The following is a 2,864-nucleotide window of genomic DNA, read 5'->3' as shown; positions in this document are numbered from 1 at the left end:
AATGAGACAAGCAAATTTATTGTCAAGTGGAGTGACTGGGCTGTGTCGTCAGCATCACATTGTGTTCCAGGAAAATAGGTTGAGTGCCAAGACATAATTTCTCCAAATTCAGTGGGGATTTCAAAGAACCAGGATGCAATGTTTTGTGGAGAGGAAGACCAACTGGAAAAAACAAAGGTGCTAAGCCAAAGCCACTCCTCCTCGCATTAGCAAAACATTTCTGTTGAAAATATTAAAGCAGGGGTGCCTGGGTGGCTCAGTCATTGGGCGTCTGCCTTCAGCTCAGGTCATGATTTCAGGATCCTGGGATCGAGCCCCGCATAGGGCTCCCTGCTCTGCGGGGAGCCTGCTTCTCCCTCTGCCTGCCACTCCCCCTGCTTGTACTCTCTCTCTCTCTCTGTGTCTCTGTCAAATAAATAAATAAAATCTTTTAAAAAAAAATTAAAGCAAAAGATCAGTTAAGGAAATGTCAGGAGGGAGTAAGGATCACTTCAGGAGTGCTTCAGAACTGGTCTCAGTTTTTCTTCTTTTTTTTTTTTTTTAGATTTTATTTATTTATTTGACAGAGCGAGACACAGCGAGAAAGGGAACACAGGCAGGGGGAGTGGGAGGGAGAAGCAGGCTTCCAGCTGAGCAGGGAGCCCAATGTGGGGCTCTATCCCACGACCCCGGGATCATGATCTGAACCGAAGGCAGACACTTAATAACTGAGCCACCCAGATGCCCTATTTATTATTTTTTAAGTAGGCTCCATACCCAACGTGGGGCTTGAACTCATAACCCTGAGATCAGGAGTTGCATGCTCTACCGACTGAGCCAGCCAGGCACCCCTCAGTTTTTCTTCTATTTCTACTAGAATTTGTATCTGAAGCCAATAATTAAATACCTGTAAGAATAATATGGTATTAAGCACCTGGTTTGTTTCATCAAACATGTGGAAACTCATTTATGTACCCAAAATAATACAAGGAAGCTGTCACTTTCTTTTGGAGAACAGAGTCGGCTTTGAGATGCCACACCCCTAAGCCTCGTGGTGAGGTCTGGGAATCCTGCAAGAGAATGTAATAAAGAGCTTGCCTTGAAGGCTGGAGGCAGAGTCTGAGGCCAGCCTCTGACCGCAGTGGCCCAGGGGCCCTTGTGTGTGTCTTAACCACACAGACACACATTTCATTGGAAAACCAGACAAGGAAAATATGGTTCCATGAAACTAAACCTACAAAAGAGCAGATGTCACACCCTTTCTCACAGAAAGCATAAAGTTTCTTTATGGGGCAACAGTTGGTGACAAGGCACACTTTATAACCTCTACCTGCCTTAAGAGGGATATTAGCTATGCATTGTTTATTTTTGGATTAGCAAATTCTTTTCCATGACAAAGTGCTCTGAGCATGTTTGCTACATAAAACTACAAATTAAGGGGTGCCCGAGTGGCTCAGCTGGTTAAGCATCTGCCTTCGGCTCAGGTCATGATCCTGGGGTCAAATGTAAAATAAAATCTAACAATTTGAGGGGCACCTGAGTGGCTCAGTCGGTTGAGCGTCCGACCCTTGGTTTTGGCTCAGGTCATGATCTCAGGGTCGTGAGATTGAGCCCGCTCAGTGGGGAGTTTACTTGAGATTCCCTCTCCCTCTGCCACTCCCCCACTAAAATAAAGAAATAAATCTTTAAAAAAAAAATCTGACTGGGGCGCCTGGGTGGCTCAGTCGTTAAGCGTCTGCCTTCGGCTCAGGTCATGATCCCAGGGTCCTGGGATCGAGCCCCGCATCGGGCTCCCTGCTCAGCGGGAGGCCTGCTTCTCCCTCTCCCACTCCCCCTGCTTGTGTTCCCTCTCTCACTGTGTCTCGCTCTGTCAAATAAATAAATAAAATCTTTAAAAAAATAAAAATTAAAAAAAATCTGACTATTTGAAGAAAGTATCAACTGGCTTAGGCAAAGACACCTTAAAAGCAGCTCTGAAGGGGCGCCTCAGTGGCTCAGTTGGTTGAGCGTCTGCCTTTGGCTCAGGTCGTGATCCCAGGGTCCTGGGATGGAGCCCCGCATCAGGCTCCCTGCTTCTCCCTCACCCACTCCCCCTGCTTGTGTTCCCTCTCTCGCTGTGTCTCTCTCTGTCAAATAAATAAATAAAAAATCTTTAAAAAAAAAAAAAAAGCAGCTCTGAAGTTAGAACCTTGCTGGAGTCCATCAGAGGTCAGCATGAAGACCTACTGCCACCAACTCTTGATTCATGCCCAAGAATAAGCCAACGGTTACACCAAGCTTGGTGAGCCTGTCAGAAGACAACCCGGGGGACACCTGGGTGACTCAGTGGTTAAGCATCTGCTTTCGGATCAGGTCATGGTCCCAGGATCCTGGGATTGAGTCCTGCATGGGGCTGGCTCCCTGCTCAGCAGGGAGCCTGCTTCTCCCTCTGCCTGCCACTCCCCCTGCTTGTGCTCTCTCTCTCTGACAAATTAATCAATTAATTAATCTTAATATAAAATTAAATAAATTAATTAAAAATGAAATTAAATTTTAAAAATCTTAAAAAAAAAAAAAGAAGACAACCCAGAACCAATGTAATGTAAAGCTGTATCAATGTAAAGCTAAGCAGAGATATGGACACTTAGGAACGAGTTGGGTCTCTGGAAAGCTTTGTGTTTCCAGCTGAAGGGGGCAGAGATGTGGTTGAGCTGAGGAAGATTGGAGGAGGGAGACCAAACATTTTCTAAGTACCTACTAGGTGACAGGGCATGCTAGGTCCTTTATTACATATGTGTCTGTATCTAGTGAAGCAGAACTTTTTTTTTTTTTTTTTTTTTACTTTAGTGAGAGAAGGTATTACATTATTTCTGTCTGGATAATGTCAAAAAGGCCTTTGGCAGACC

Source organism: Mirounga leonina, unplaced genomic scaffold (genome assembly GCF_011800145.1).
Source record: "Mirounga leonina isolate KUSES-001 unplaced genomic scaffold, KU_Mleo_1.0 Mir_129, whole genome shotgun sequence".
NCBI classification, from domain to species: Eukaryota; Metazoa; Chordata; class Mammalia; order Carnivora; family Phocidae; genus Mirounga; species Mirounga leonina.
The sequence above is the reverse complement of the archived record's forward strand: the minus strand, read 5'-3'. Positions refer to the sequence as shown.